Raw genomic sequence first — 16,868 nt, 5'->3', positions numbered from 1 at the left:
CATTGTTTGCCATGTGAGTGCATTTTAATTGTTTTATTCTAAATTAAAAAAGATTTTACACTATCGCTGCTGCATGTTAATTCACAGTATATACCCGGATATTCCTCAAGATCTATTGCATGTGAGCTGTTAAGCATCCGCTTTATCGATTCGAAGGTTCTTTTCGTCGAACTACTATATGCAAGTTGAAAAATATGTGTTTGTGAGTACCCACCTATACACAAAAAAAATTTTTTAAGGAAAGTGTTTAAATTTTATTCTGGTGGTGGAGAATATTACATGAGAGAAACACCTAGATGGTAAAAGATATTGGATTTTGCTGTGCACAAGAGGTGGCAACTTTGTAAAACAATATTACCCTATATCTTTCTCTCTGTGTTTGTCTCCCGTGCCTTTTGGCGCTGGCTTTTATTTTTCAGCAATCCTTCCCAGATATGCCCACCTTGAGGTGGACAATATGGGGCTGGGTATGACCACTGTTATTTGCATTGTTTTCTCTTTCATATGTTTCATTCCTAGTGCAATATAAATATATTTATATTCAATCATTTAGAATTATGTGTACCTAAATTCAATCAAAATATATATATTATGTCTCCTCTATCTATCGAATTAGTTGGTTTGTGTAGATGATAAACAATTAATATGTGATCAACTTCCTAGAAGTTGAAATGTAAATGTCTGATATACTGTACTCTTCATCCTCTATCCAATAGACATTAGGGCCTTATCACAAAATTTCCCATGAATTTTATTTATTTCATTTAGCATGGGGCTTTTTGTTGCAGATGAAATTGTAATTTAACATTATTGTTTTGTTGCTTTTGAAATCATGTTTATGCCTCCCATAATAATTATACTGGCATTTTGATGCTGGAGTATGGTAACCAATAGGTTTTCAGATAGAAGATAAATACATTATTGTGATTCTTTTATGGCTCTAGGCTACCATAATTAGAATCTCTGACATAAAACTACACTACATGACTTTTAGGTGCCCACCTTTATCCAATATAAGCCAAGTGCATAAAGTTATTGCTCTTTATTGGAATTTGTACAAGCATTATAACTGACATTCTGTTTTTCGTAGAAATATCAGGGAAGTGTTTGGTTTTCTTCTTTTTTGTTAATATTTGAGTTTCAGCTTACAATTTTATATCAACATTTCGCTTTGCAGCCATGCACAAGACCATTTACATCTAACAGTTCATTCAAACATCTAGCGCTACTTATTGTTTTGAGTTAGCAGCATTGCTTCCAACTGATCACACTGTGGGGCTCTGTTGCTAACGATTTTGATAAGGCTGGAGGTTTGTTTCATTTCACCATTTAACTAGTTGCACTGTTTAAAGTGAAAACTGCTGAGTTATTCTCTTTTCTTTATTTGTTTTATTTTCGTGCTTAAGTGTGCTTTAACAAGTTCATTAGCTCACCCTACCATCTCTTTTTTTTTTTCCCAGTATTATCAGATTTCATTTTATGGGATGAATTATCAGATCAACTCTCTCTGCACAGCAGCATTAAGTCTGTCTGGAATTTGGGTTTCTTTCACTTTACAGGGAGAATATTGTGTAAATCAGGCTCTCGGATTTCAGTGGGAGGCACAAGGTTGCACAGCATCCATTTGTCAAGTTGATTGCAAGTCAGCGAAGTAGCATTAGCTTGTCTTTGAACAGAAATGAAAGCTCCCCTTTTTGTCTTCTATGCTGACATCTCTCCTCGTTTAAAGGAAGACCTCTTGGAAAAACAAGGTGCCGCAAAAATACAATCAGTCAGTCAAGCCGCCTGTCATGTTTTGTTAAGGAAATGACTTTAAAGTTACTGGAGCAGAAAATGAACAGAATTCTGTAGAAAGAAAATAGTTTATAGAGAAGTTCTAGATGTAATCCAGCTTGGTGGCCTTTCCTGATCAAGCACGTGACCAACTTTGTCTTCTCTGTGGGAGTATGATTCTGTCACTTGTGCGCTTGTTCTGCTGAATACCCCACTAGGCTACTAACTCTGCTATTAGTAGCATGGGGCTATTCAATGAACATAGAATTTTGCATTTAGTACACTTCTAATTAAGAATCCACAGTAATGTGTCTTACAGTGAAGTTTCCCTACCAGTGTGTGCTTCCATTGTATATACGTAGTAACTACTAGAGATCTCTTATTTCATATTCTTATTTCTTTCATAAACACACATAATATTGACGACACAATTTTATAATTGACTGATAATACAAACAATACAATACTGAAGTTGCTGTTATGGTAAAGGGACCAGAGTGTCACAGAATGTAGAATCTATGATCTGTAGCACTTCTATGCTGAGGAGCAAACTAATAGTGGCTTCTTCACTGACCACTTTCTCGCTACCTTTGCCTTTATGCAACAAGCATAGAGGAAAGAATGACTCTGAGCCCTCCAGTACAACACCTTGATGTTGTGTGATATGGTTGTTCTCCGTTGTATCTGTGGCCTTTCTGGCTCTGCCTGCACCCAGGTAGGGGATATACAAAGACAAACTTTTTACACTTAAAAAAGTTACTTTTACACTACACTTGCCATGCCATGTAGTTCTGTAATCCTATACAGGGTATCAAACTGGATAGAAGACCCTTGGAATATATATTTATGAAGTTTTATCTTATAACAAACACGGGAAAGTTGTGCTCACTACTACTTTACAAACCATTAAGCGGGGGTACAATAAGACTGGGCATATTATCAATATATTAAAGGGATACTGTCATGGGAAAAAAAAATTTTTTCAAAATGAATCAGTTAATAGTGCTGCTCCAGCAGAATTCTGCTCTGAAATCCATTTCTCAAAAGAGCAAACAGATTTTTTTATATTCAATTTTGAAATCTGACATGGGGCTAGACATTTTGTCAATTTCCCAGCTGCCCCAAGTCATGTGACTTGTGCTCTGATAAATTTCAATCACTCTTTACTGCTGTACTGCAAGTTGGAGTGATATCTCCCCCCTCCCTTTTCCCCCCCAGCAGCCAAACAAAAGAACAATGGGAATGTAACCAGATAACAGCTCCCTAACACAAGATAACAGCTGCCTGGTAGATCTAAGAACAACACTCAATAGTAAAAACCCATGTCCCACTGAGACACATTCAGTTACATTGAGAAGGAAAAACAGCAGCCTGCCAGAAAGTATTTCTCTCCTGAAGTGCAGGCACAAGTCACATGACATGGGGCAGCTGGGTAATTGACAAAATGTCTAGCCCCATGTCAGATTTCAAAATTGAATATAAAAAAATCTGTTTGCTCTTTTGAGAAATGGATTTCAGTGCAGAATTCTGCTGGAGCAGCACTATTAACTGATCCATTTTGAAAAAATTTTTTTTCCCATGACAGTATCCCTTTAAGAATTCTATTGCTTCGTTGTACATTTTACTCAGGGACTACGTTTTACCTGCAACTTACTAGCTGCTTTCAAGGTTAAAACTTCCAAACATGGTTGTCCTTTTATTGGCCACCACTGGGATCACCTGACTATAGCTGGATATGGTGGGAGCTACAACATGGAGCTGGTCACTGCTCCTGTATAACTATAACAAACAAGGGAAATTTGTGCTCACCCCTAATTTACAAACAATTAAAGCAGGGGTGCAATGAAGCTGTTACCGCAAAATTCACATAGACAAATACAAGAGATCTGCTGCTGCACTTAACCCATTATCAATATATTAAGGACATTGAGACATTTTATGTCTTAAGGTGGTAAAAAACGCCTTTCACTTTAAACAAAACAAATTGTTTGTCCATATATTGCAATATATTTAAGCTGGCCAACTACGTCAAAGTCATCCCAACCGTGTTTGGAAGTTTTAACTTTGAAAGCAACAAGCAATTTGCAGGTAAAACTAAGTGTGAAATGTATAATGAAGCAATATAATTCTTAATGAATCAGATGAAAGTTGAGTGTAGGACTGGCCAGACCAGGGATGACTTTGACGTAGATAAGACTGCAGCAAAGCTTAAAAGGTTTGCAGACTGGAGTAAAACGGAGGGCCCCACACACGGGCCAATAAGATGGTCTGTTTGCAGCATTTATCAGCCCGTGTATGGCCAGCTTTACTCTCTCTAAAGAATAGTTAGCCATTTAAGCATAATAATTTCATATGTGGGCAGAATTCAGACTTCTGAATCAGTGGTTGCACAACAATCAAAGTTAATAGAAACATAATGCATAAAACATAAACGGTTATCTAAATTAATCTGCAAAAATCATATGTGTACTTCATATGCAGCCCTTTGACAAAGACATAAACTATACAGACACAATATACAGTTTTTAATATTTTGTTTTATTTTGCTTTTAATGATGATTTCATACATCATTCTGTTTAAAAATGCCGTAATTTACAACCTTTTACCATGTAAGTCTTTTCGCTGTATGGGCAAGATCTTCAGTAACTAAATGTTTTATGTAGCAAGGTAAAAAGCTGTAGGTAGAGAAGGCAAAGAAAATAACCCTCAATCACTTTACATGCAATTCATAAAGGAACAGTTGAAACGACTTGAAAAAGCATTGTCAAGAGGCTAATTACTTGTCCTATTTCCAACTGGCTCAGTCCCAAATACCAGTAAAGCTCAACCTAGAACGGTGAGAACTGTGGACAGGCCCTTTTATTGATTTTTTTTTTTCTTTTACACAAATGCAATTCTCAGTGACATTTTCCCTTTTTATAGGGTTGTGTTTATGTATATTTACTGTAAATGTCATGCCAAATTGCTGGTGGTAGGGTAAACCTAATTGTATGTGTTTTTCATCCTAGTTATTGACTTCTCAATTGGGGCTCACATTGAGCATCATTCATTATTGTTTAATAATGAAGTGATTCTTAACCTTTTTCTCAGGAGTGCTTAAGTAATTGAGATCCTCTGATATTTGCCCCAAAAATTAATTTTTTTTAATCTCCTTTCAGTGTCTCTTGTTTTTTGTGTAGTCTAAAGAAGGTGCTTTTTTATCATAGGCTGTGGCTGCACAACTTTTATTTCCATATAAAAATATATATATATATATATATATACACGTATATATATATATATATATACACGTATATATATATATATATGAAAATGGCGACACTCACAGGACTTTTCTGATACAAGAAAAACACTTATTTATTGAAACTCAATGTTTCGATCCCTCACAGGGATCTTCGTCAGGAGAAAACAATACAAACAACAGAAATCTCTCAGCCCCACAGAATTTAAACCCACAATAGTTTTTAGTTACTTGCATAACTTTTTGGACTTGGATATCGGTCGGCTCGTCGACCAGGCTGCACAGAAAATTTTGATGGGTACCTTTGAAGGCACCAGAACATCGGCATTTGTTAGTGCTGAATTGTCAGATACAGGTAGAATCTATTGCCACCTTGGTGAGCCGACCAATATCCAAATCTTCTGCCGATATTAGTCGGCTCTTTTCCCACCATACACACACACAATATTGTACGAAAATTCGTTTCGTACAATATTATCTGTGCGTATATGGCCACCTTAGTCGTGCAATCTTGGATTGCCTCAAGGTGCAGATGAGCACTGCAATTGTGCGCCCCTTTGTACTTGCGTCAAGAGCAGGTATAGTAAATGAGCCTTATGTAATCTATATTTATTTTAAACTTCTATATTTTAAGATCTGTGTATTTTTGCTGCTGCTGAACCACAAAGTTACTTATTGAAACATAAAAAAGACACGTTTATCCATTTAAGATGTTTAATTTTTTAAAACTAAACCTAATTATCCTTCTGGCCAATACAGTCTTGTCTTTAAACGATTTGTACTTATATTTCATTGTTTATGTCAATTTGAATATTGTTTCTGCTTTCATCCCTTATAAATAAATGTTTCATAATTATCATTGTAATTAACAAATTTAAAACAATCATTGACTAAAAAAAATATATGTATATCTGTCTTTTCAGCTCTCATGTCCCCATGCGTTTGCAATCAAGGAGCATAATTTCTACATACAGATTTTTAATTGCATGCATACACAATGTTTAGACAGTGTCATTATTTTGCATCGACCAATTAAGCCCTTTCAGTATACAAATTAATTATACAAACAACCAGCATGCCTCATAAAAAAAAAATCCTTTAATTTCCAGCAGTAAATATTTGGATTATCTTGACTCGCTTACATTTGAGGTTAATAATGTGGTTAGTTAACATAATTATTCTATTGTAAGCAAGGCCTTATTAAAGTTTACAATGGCATCATGAGAAAACATACACTACTAGTCTTGAGCCGTCTGAAACTGGATTCAGTCATGTGGAATCTGTGAATGTCAGTTGAGAGTTGGAAGGGGGTGGTGTTGATGCAGATCAATCTTGATAGTTTATTTTTCCTATCAGAGATTTTGATAGGCTTGCAAAGTTTTGCTAAGGCACCACATTCCTCATTTCCTCTGTTGAATGATGAAATTTGTTACAGTTGGTCTTCCTGGGAATCTGTATCGAAGTGGGTGATACTGATGGTATCTCGTTTCTCTTTTCCATATAATATTTCTAGTCCTTGTTTTAACAAGAGATAAAGTGCAGCTCATAGCTTAAGCTCCCTTATTCATAAATAAATATGAAATACCTCGTCATCACTTGCTAGGAAGAATCACTTTAGGAACAATTGGAAATACCCCCTTTGGCTTTTTTGCTAAACAAATCTGGACCCTTTTTGCTTTTCTTTTCAGTTAAGTGCCTTATATATTTTGTTTATTTAGCCCTCTTCAGTTCCCTAAAATCCCCCTGAATATTTATGTTTCGGTGGGGCTTTTTCTTGGGATCATCTGAAAGTAATTAATCATTAATATAATGGTTTACTACTGTTTGAGGCATTGGGTTTATATTGCGTCCTGATCATTTACAGAATTCCCCTGCAGGTCTTTGTATGATGGCTTTTTTAAATAACTAAACTGGTCACATGCACTGTTGTTAAGTACTTTCTACATGTGCCCTTGTAAACCGTTCAGATAAAAATTGCTTTCTCAGTGGACGCTCTACGACCCTGCAAGTGACTAGAAATATATTCTGTTTGCAATTGCTGTTATTGAAGAGTCTGGGAAAATACATAGAAAAGTGGATAATTCCGTAAGCCCCCAAGTAGATAATTACCATAATCACTTTTTTTTTTTTTTGCGTTCGGCTTTCAAAGCCTGTGTGTGCTTATCCTTTGAGGGAGACCAGAGTTTTCTATACGTAATTATAACCTTTTAAAAAACAGATACAACTTTGATTCATAACATCTTGAAAAGAACAGAAAAAGCACTATACATTGCTTTCTTGGGGAGCTTGTGATCATGAAAGCCTATCAAAATATCATCAGTTGAAGACAACGTTTAACAAAGCCCAAAGTGATAAATCTGCCAGTTTGTAATGTCTACTTTCCACTACCCTTAATAGCATAATGTATCATCAATAGCCTTTACCGCTGTTATTAAAGAAATTACAATCAGGTTTTTGTTAGAAGATATAGAAGACAACCTCTAAACACAACCAACAAAGGGGCTGATTTAACAAACCCTTGTTGTAGGCCTTCTAGTGGGAGCAATAGATACCACTCAGTAAAACATTACAGAGGAATTTCTGATTTAATTATCTATTTTCACAGCTAGAATATGTTCCAACAGTGGAAAAGAATTGTCAAAATACTCACTCCCAGCATTCATGATATGTGCGTTGACCTGAAACCTGCGTTGACCTGGGGTTTACTGATCAGTTGACCAACCACTGCTGGTTAGGGTTAGATGTGTATCAGACTGGAAAAGTCTGCTCCCAAAAATTCCCTGTTTTTTAACCCGAGGCAAACAAAGCAAGAAGATGTGGGCATGGGTTGGGCAAAGGTCCTACAACGGCAACATTTTGTGGGTTAGGGCTGGGACACACTGGGCGATTTGGGGAGATTTAGTCGCCTGGCGACTAATCGCCGCGACTTTCCACGACCAATCTTCCCCGAATGCCTCCCCTCGCTCTGCGCCTGGCTTAAATGAAAAATCGCCGGCGCTAATCACACGCGGCGATTCGTTTTCCGAAGTCGCCAGAAGTTTCCTCGTGAGGCAACTTCGGGCGACTTCGGAAAACGAATCGCCGTGTGTGATTAGCACCGGCGACTTTTCATTTTATCCAGGCGCAGAGTGAGGGGAGGCATTCGGTGAGAAAAGTCGCTGCGATTAGTCGCCAGGCGACTAAATCTCCCCAAATCGCCCAGTGTGTCCCTACCCTTAGGATTGGGTGCAGATTTAGGGTTTGCGGGTTAGGGTTGGGTGCAGGTTGTTTTTCCTGACCCGCTCATCATGCATTAAGCATCACAAGACATGCCACTCACCAATTAGATAGTATCTAATTGCTCAAAGCAGTCGAACATATTCTGACGACCATGATACCGGATTGGTATGACCTTTGATAAACATGTCATTAAAAACATCATCCACAGTACAACATTTCTGCCCCAAAGAAACCCCTCTGCCAGCGATCTCCAGACATATTAGAATGTAAACGTTTCAAGGATTCTAAGTGAATCTAGGAAGTTGTATATTTAGACCCAGTAACCAAATAGATCAGGCACTTAAGTGTAAATAATAAAATGCACTGGTAATTACCCAAAGGAATGTTTCTATCAGTGGCATCTGTTGCCTTTCTCATTAGATTCTTATATATTTTTTTCATTCAAAGGGCAGTTATACCTTTGTTTATATAATAGAAATCCTCAATTTAACTTAAGCTGCTGAATGCTACCTTTACACTAGCATAATTTGTATCGTAAAATGGGAAGGCTTTCTGTCCAATGAATGTCTCCAGCACCCACCACAATGTCTTCCCTACTTAGTCCCTCATTCATAATAAGTGACAAGTGGAGTCTAACAACTAGGGCAAAGCAGACTGGGCATCACACTTTTAGCATCTAACCTGCTAACCCCCATATCTACAATTGCCAACAGTCTTTTATATGCAGTACCCAATGACAACTCATCATCAACTTTATTCTGAAATTAGTCTTTTAATAGTTTTTAAACATAGTTTTAAAATATGTGTATTATGAACCTTTAGAGGTTGTATTTTACAGACTATTTCTACATGTACGTTTGGGGGAGAATAATTACACACACATGCCGCTGGATGCTGTCTGGTTTGCATTACACGCTGGGATCCTTTCACATTTTGTTTTAGTGGGAGAACCACCTGCTCCAGTGTTATGCTATTAAAACCAGTGATGGAATGCCATCAAAAAAGTTTTGCTAACAATGCAGGTCTTTGATTTATTTTTCTATGCCAGTGGCCATCACAAATATGTTTTCTGAAGAGTTGAGCTTGTAGCATTACTAATCTATTTTTAAATTAGAATTTTTTTTTCCCCAGGGATATTTGTGGCTGGTTAATAAGGCTTTTGTTGTGTTCATCAGGAAGGAATGTGTGAGTTGTCTGAAGTGATAGGCATTCATGTGTAGCCAGACACCCACATGATCTAATAGTTTCTCCTCTTTTCAAGTCTAATTTCAGTACAGACTTGGAGGAGTCAGCCCTCCACCTCAGGTCACTGACAGTAGGAAGCAATAAAGCAAAGATGTTAATTCAATTTGCATATACACATTACATGGCCCAGATTTAGCTTATCGTGCTTTGTACAAAATGTTTTTTTAATGTTTACAAATGACCGTGTCGAAAAATGTTTTATCATTTGGTCCTGTTCTCCGTTTAAAGGACCATTAAAATTTTTGAAAAAAAATTAAAATAAAGAGAATTAAAGAAAAAAAAAGGACCATTAAAATCTGCAGCTAACATGATCTGAGTACAGAATGCATATGAACTAAAAATATATATTTCTGAGCAGACCCCTATACCCCAACAGTGCATTTAGCAGCTCTTACCCATTCAAACGGAACAAAGTGGGGGTATAATTATGCTTCAAGTTCCAACACTAGCATTGTGGGTTTTTTCTCTATATGGTGTAATACTTAAGTCAAGGCAAGGAATAGGCAGCATGTGGAAAATATTCCTGTAGGGCAAGGCATGAATACAAGTGTCAGCTGAAAACCCCTTACTAGGCAAATAGACATGTTTATATGTTGCCAGGATGTGGTTATTTTTTGTGGGGCAATACAGTCGGTCGTCCTCTTTAGTGAATGATTTAGCAGCTGACACTTGGCACTGGCTAATAGGATACAGTATATATTCTTTTTCAGTAATGACGATAGACACGTGCCATCCTAACTTATGGTTTTTTGTGAATTCCTCAGGAACTTATTGCACTGGCTGCTTATGAGTCTAAAATGTATAAAAGCAAGGCAGTAAGCATTCTAATTATGGTCTGGCAATTTGAGGAAAGAAATATTAAGAATCATGCAGTCATGTCTTGATCACCACAAATTTTCTGCAGTAGTCATTGTCTGGACGTTTGTGATAGATCTTCCTCTGTTGTGAACTTTTCTGGTGTTTCTCTACTTCAGTGGCCTCCAACCAGGGGCTTGTGAGCTCACCAACCCCATGGGTGTTGCTCTCAGTGGCCTTAAAGCAGGTGCTTATTTTTGATTTCCTGGTTTAGGGACACGTTTTGGTTGCATAAAAACCAAATATACTGCCAAACAGAACCTCCTGTAGGCTGCCAGTCCACATAGGACCTACCAATAGCCCATATTCGGCACCTCCAGGACATTTTTTTATATTCGAATGTGGCTCAAAAATAAAAAAAGGTTGTGGCCCTCTGCTGTACTCTATGTGCTTTACATTATAGTCGCTGACAATTCTGAACATTTTTACATGTGATTTCTTTGCAATACAGTTGCAAATACACTAAACCTCATTGTCTGCCTAGTGACATCTATTTTAAGGAAAGTAAGTTTTTCTTGAAAATCATCCTGATCATAAAATTATTTTAATTGTGTAAAAATAGATAATGTAAATACATATATTTTGTTTGTATTTTTATATTTGGTAATTCCTGGTTTATATTTTCCAAGTTACCTAAATTTCCAGATTTGAGTGTCTCCATCAGGCATGTAAACACTTTAAAGCGGGCCTGTCACCTACACATGAAAAGCTATATAATGAAATTACTTTGCAAATTAACCTTGGGACCTACATTTTTTTTTTAAAGCATCTATACTTGTTATAAAGCTGTTTAAATATCTGAGCTGTCAACAAATATTACCTGCCCTGCTTCTAAGCCTGAGGCATAGAGGTGGGGCAGTCAATAACTTTCACTTTCCATTGAGCAATTCTTAGATGTCACTGCTCTCCTTGCATTCCCCCTCTCTTCTCAGGCTCTATAATTGTGTAGGGCACTGGGCATGGACATTAGGTCCCCAATTCTGGTGCATATACAAGATTTTGGGGTGACTCACTTGTCTTAATAACAGTGTCCACAAAATGGCTCCTGCCTGCTTGCTGTGATTGTCATTCCAAGATTTAAATAATAAATATAGTGTAAATAAAGTTTATGTTGCTCAACTAACATGATAGAAAATAATGTGAAATTATTTCTTAGGGTGACAGGTCCTCTTTAAGGGACAGAATCATCCATAGAATTCATTTGAACCTGAAGTTAATGAACGTGAATTTTTTAGATTAAAGTGGCATTTATGTTTTAAATAGATTTTTATAGAGAAAATATCTCACAATCCACATTTAATTGTTTAATTGAAAACCTTTTCCTTTATTTGGATCAAAATTGTGAGAATGCTTAAGTACAGGTTGAAATCCAGGTTTCATTCACAGGCTGGTCTTATTCAAATCAATGGAGCAGGGGCACTGAGCAGATCTGTTTCTCTCAGCCTGCAAAAAGATCTGTTTCTCTCAGTTTGTGTGCCCACAGCATTAAGGTGGCCATAGACGTAGAGATCCGCTCGTTTGGCACTGTCGCCAAACGAGCAGATCTCTCCCCGATATGCCCACATTGAAGTGGGTGATATCGGCTGATACGATCGTGGTCCCTAGGGCCCAACGATCGGATCATATTGCATCTGATACGGGTAGTCGGATCGCAGGACCGCATAAACGAACAGATGCGGCCCTGCGGCTTTTATCGGCAAGTGTATGGGGGCCTTAAGTCCCTTGTTTTTATATTATTGTAAAGCGTTGCTAGAGGTTGTCACTTTATAGTTATGGTATGATGAGCTTATAATGCCATATTATCCTTCAAGTTGATAATTTTAGCTATGTTGTAACTTGTTTATTACTAGAAAATATCTTTACAGGCTTTGACAAGCAATGATGGAGTACTGCGGCAGTTTTGTTTTTTTATATCTCTAAATCTGGAACTTCATATTAGGAGCATAATGGGAAAGTGAATGGGCTATGAGGCTTATAGATTCTGGTGTCAACTATAAATTTGGTGGATAAGAGGCAATGATATGCAGTCAATGAGATCATTACTGTGACAGTAGATATCCTACACATCTGGATACCTTGGGTTTGACAGGTGATGTATTAATTGATTTATAGAAAATAGGCCGGCAGTAAAGTATACAGTACAGGAGTAGGTGCCCCTGTCTAGTTTCCTGCAAGCAGGCCCGGACTGGCAATCTGTGAATTCTGGCAAATGCCAGAGGGGCTGCTATAAGGTCCCATAGAAAGTCAGTATTTAGTGGGCTGGTGGAGGCTTTTTGGGCCTCTATGTGGGCTGATTGGGCCTCTGTGTACCTGAAATGCCAGGGCCTATTTTAATTCTCAGTCCGGACCTGCCTGCAAGCCAAGTATTCCTAAAAACGTACCCTTCTCTTTGCTATCAAATGAGTTATAGCAGTGTTTAAGGGGTAGTTCACCTTTGAAATAACTTTTAGAAGGATGTAGATATTCTGAAACAATATGCCATTGTTTTTCATTTTTTATTATGTGTGGCTTTTGAGTTATTTAGCTTTTTATTCAGCAGCGATCCTGTTTGCAATTTCAGCAATGTAGTTGCTAGGGTTCAACTTAGCATTGCAACCATGCACTGATTTGAATAAGAGACTGGAATATGAAAAGGGGAGGGTCTGTGAAAAATTTGTAAAAATAAATAAATAAATAAATTAGGAATAACAATACATTTGTAGCCTTACAGAGCATTTGCTTTTTAGAAGGGGCCAAAATTTAGGCACCTCGCAGTGATTGCGACTTTTCTTCTCCTTTAAGGGGACATTTATTCACTTACCTGATACCAGGCCCAGACTGGCAATTTGTTGGCTGATTGGGCCTCTGTGTACCTGAAATGCCAGGGCCTATTTTAATTCTTAGTCCGAACCTGCCTGATACCCTGGGTCAGTGCTTATCCCTGGGCAGTGTTATCGGAAAACTGCTCCGGCCGGGGTTCTTCACAGTAAACACCATAAAGTGATCCTCTTCTTTCGCTTCAACTTTCTTTACTACCCTGGGGCTGAGGCATGTGCAGTAAAGTGACATGGCCGTTTTTTCTTGTTACATTTAGCCTTTCACTCCCGTGTGCACCCGTGTGAAGAAAGAAGCGGGAAGACAATTTCTCTGTGGTTTCTGTTTGGAGAAGATTGGGCCAGAGTAGTTTTCTGCTGATTGGAGTATCTGCCTAAATATAATCACTGTGGGGGGTGCATAACTTGCCACCCTCCTGTGATTGTCGGTTTTCCTTCCTTCTCCTTTAATTTGGTCATTTCATTGAGTATTGCAATTCAAAAAAGGCTCCCTGCTTCAGAAATATTCCTGGGTCCTTAATGGTCAACATAAATGAAGGGCAAGGGTGGTCAACAAAATATCCTCTTTGTCTGTAGAAGCCAATACTTTGCAGACACTAAAGTGTGGGGTGGTAAAAGGACGGAGACTTGCTGAGCAGGAGCACAGTCACATCATAGAGGCTACTGGGACATCTTAGTCTTCCTTGTTACAAGTAGCTTCTATTAAGGTATTTTATAGTGTTTTAAGTTATAGAACCTTTCACAGACTTCTGAAGATAACTTGGTTGCTAAAGGTGATGCAATTAAAACCAGAAAAGTTGTGCAAAATGGGAATACCGATGCGCATATATAGTGAATAAAGTACCCCCTCTTGTAAAATATAAGGATATTATAAGTTACCGAGGAGTTTCATGACCATATAAAAACACGAGGCCGAAGGCCGAGTGTTTTTATACAGGTCATGGAACTCTGAGGTAACTTATAATATCCTCATATTTTACAACTGGGGGTACTTTATTAATTATAATACACAAATTTTAGTGAGTCATGTGACAGAAATTACATCACTACTCACCGTTTATAACTGATGACATCACTAGTCACCGTTTATAAGGATATAATTTACAGGATATTCATGGCTTTTGTGTATTATATATATATATATATATATATATATATATATATATATATATATATATATATATATATATATATATATATATATATGTCACCATAGTGATAGGGAAAGTTCACTGTTTGCTCCTTAGAAGTCTGTAAAATACACATTAGCAAATGCCTTCTTTCCGCTTGTCATTCTTTAAAATGTACCCAGTGAATGATAAGCTTAGGTCAGATCTTCAGGGAAGCTTCATAGGGCAGCATTCTTGACCTTTACATGTAGGTCACATAGAGACCCAAGGTGCGTCCATTGTGTGCTTGAATGGTCTACAACACATTAAATTGTGAGTATAAGCAGTTATTCACTCATACTCAATGCTCTGTCCTTTTTTCCCACTTTAAACAACTTTCTTATTGTTATGATTTCCATGTTTTTTATTTCATAAAGTTGCACATACGTATATTATACAGATCACATACAAATACTGTTAGGTACAAAAGGTACAGAGGGCCCTGGTCATTAGAGCTGGCAGTCAAGATTGTAGAAATGATTCTTGTTACTGTATAAAATGGCTTGAAACTTAAAATACAATTTTAACATCTTTACTTTATTTTTATAAGTTAGGACGTGCGTTAATATCCTCTTCCCCGTTACTGCAGTCTGGCAGATCTAGTAGTTTATTCTACCAGTTTCTGCTCTTTATTGTTCTCCCTGCAGTTTCAGAGATTATCATAATCAGACTTGAGAATGCCAAGTGAAGGGTATGTCACCATCACACTCACATTCATTTAATACATGATTTGTTATGCAGGAACTAGAAACAAATTAGAGAAACATTCACAGCAGCATGATTTTTTTTCTCCTATAGATGTACTTACGTCCCTGAGGTTTGCTTGTCGATAAACTGATGAGCAGAACCTTATATTTTCTTTCAGTTTGGGATTTTAAAAAGAATATGGAGTATTGTCAAGTGTACACAGAAGTATGCTGATAAGGGATTACAGTATTTGCTTTTTTTAACCATGGAAAATAAGTGAAACATTGTCTGCTAATAGGTCTTTTGAAGAATCTCCTTATGTAGCTTAGTCTGCCTTCTAATTTTCCTTTCAGGACTCGGGAACAATTTAGTTTTATGCCCACTAGAAACTGAACAACATTGTGAAAAAAATACAAACAGAATTACATTTTCTGAAAGCTTAGTTACGAAACACAAGGCAACAAAAGACGCAGAGAGCCCCTGCTTGCTTCTCTTTAATATGACTTATATGAATAAACCAAAGCTGTATCATTTGGCTGTTGAGGAAATAAAAAAAGATAGTTTCTGCCAGTTGATGGGTCCCTCCCAGACTGATATCTGGGCAAAAATCAGACAGATCTTGATCGGGCAGGTCTGATTTTCCAGCACAGATTGAGGACCACATCAGATAGTTGATGCAGTCCTCATCCCGTCGGCTGGCATTCCCGTCATTGTAATCCGATTGTTATCCTGATTGCCCAATTTTTGGTGGGCATATATCAGGGGAAGATCCACTTATTTGGCAACCTTGCCAAACAAGCACATCTTATAGTGTATGGCCAGTTTTAGTTCCAGACAGGTTATTTAATATAAGAAAGATATATTATATATTTATGAAAATGTTTACTTTGTGTTACCATATAAAACAGCATAGATGGACTGCACATGTAGGGAAATATTGTGATAGTCCAAACAGAGTAATTTTTTGAATATGGAAATAGATTTTTATGCTAATCCAATGTGAGACAGTTCAGTACCGGACATTGTATCAAGCTGGTATAGTATGTTGGTAAGACTGTCTTGGGATACTTACGCTCTGGAAACTAGAAAAGAAAGGGGATTGGGCATTTGGGATAGATCAGATTTGGTGGCAGATCTAAAGGTGGCCATGCACAGGCAGACTTTTTACTTCCAAACGACCGATTCCAGAACTCAGAAAAGCTGGCCATAGATGTTGAGATTTTTAAAAGATCCGATCCTCATCTTGAGACCACGATTTTCTCAGAATGATCGTACGATCGTATGAAGTGACCATCAACTAAAAAGACCAATTTGCCAGGAAAACAAAGGGGAGCTGCCTGCTTGTCCCTGCAAACATAGATAGATTGCACTGGGGCCGACAAAGATTTTTTGACCTGGCCGATCAATTTCCTGACAGATGTCGACCGAAAAATCGTAAGATGTACGATCGTTCGAATCCCACTAACCGCACGATAATTTGAAGGATTGGTCGGCCTTCGCTAAAATCGGTCGTTCGGCAAGAAGAATCGTCGCATCTATGGGGAGCTTAAGTTACTGAGTAGCTTCAGCCTTTGTTTATGTATTTTGTTAATGTTTCCTATGAAATACGGTTTTCATTTGTTAACTTTGTAGAGAGTTGTATAGTGCAGCAACTGTTCAAACAAACGTAACATTTCCGGCTGTTTTTCGCCCTAGTTTTGAACAATGTTAATCTTGACAAAGAAACAAATCTCCGGTCGCTATAGATAGAAGCTGATTGCAGCAATTCTGTGACTGTATTAGCCCCACTGTTATGTTTTATGATCTGGGTTGTATAAGGGAAATGAAATATTCTAGAAATGATATAGTTTAATTCTTATATGTCT

At 37.4% G+C, this 16,868-nt stretch overlaps 1 protein-coding gene across 8 annotated transcripts in view; it reads left to right on the top strand.

Annotated features, from left to right (window-relative positions):
* The window catches only part of stau2.L (staufen double-stranded RNA binding protein 2 L homeolog), a 144,383-nt gene that overhangs the window by 106,044 nt on the left and 21,471 nt on the right, over window positions 1-16,868 (top strand).

Source organism: Xenopus laevis, chromosome 6L (assembly GCF_017654675.1).
Source record: "Xenopus laevis strain J_2021 chromosome 6L, Xenopus_laevis_v10.1, whole genome shotgun sequence".
Taxonomy (NCBI): Eukaryota; Metazoa; Chordata; class Amphibia; order Anura; family Pipidae; genus Xenopus; species Xenopus laevis.
Note: the sequence above shows the minus strand (reverse complement) of the source record. Positions and strands in the feature narration are given on the sequence as shown.